The sequence below is a fragment of the Entelurus aequoreus genome, linkage group LG01, assembly GCF_033978785.1.
Source record: "Entelurus aequoreus isolate RoL-2023_Sb linkage group LG01, RoL_Eaeq_v1.1, whole genome shotgun sequence".
NCBI classification, from domain to species: domain Eukaryota; kingdom Metazoa; phylum Chordata; class Actinopteri; order Syngnathiformes; family Syngnathidae; genus Entelurus; species Entelurus aequoreus.
This window is the reverse complement of record NC_084731.1, coordinates 81,709,021-81,709,547: the sequence shown is the minus strand read 5'-3', so window position 1 is coordinate 81,709,547 and position 527 is coordinate 81,709,021.

Sequence of the window (527 nt, the reverse complement as noted above, 5' to 3'; positions counted from 1 at the left end):
AACTAATTTTGCAACGTATATAGCTGCAGCTCATAGTCCGCTAAGGCTAATATATGGAAAAAGTGTTAGTCTAAAACAGGGGTCCCCAAACTTTTTGACTCGGGGGCCGCATTGGGTTAAAACAATTTGGCCGGGGGCCGGGCTGTATATATATCTATATATATATATAGATATATATTATATATATATCTATATATATCTATATATATATGTATATATATATATATATATATTTATATATATATCTATCTATCTATCTATCTATCTATCTATCTATCTATCTATCTAGATATATATATATATATATATATATATATATATATATATATATATATATATATATATATATATATATATATATATATATATATATATAGCACACTTTCCGCGCGCACGATGATGTCACGTTATCGATGACAAAATGCATTTTTTTGCATTATTTGATTTGTCTGAGTGGCTAGGAGACACCGTGAATAGCAAGCAGAACAAAGTGGATAATAAAAGACAGAAAAAAATGTTGGGTTTTT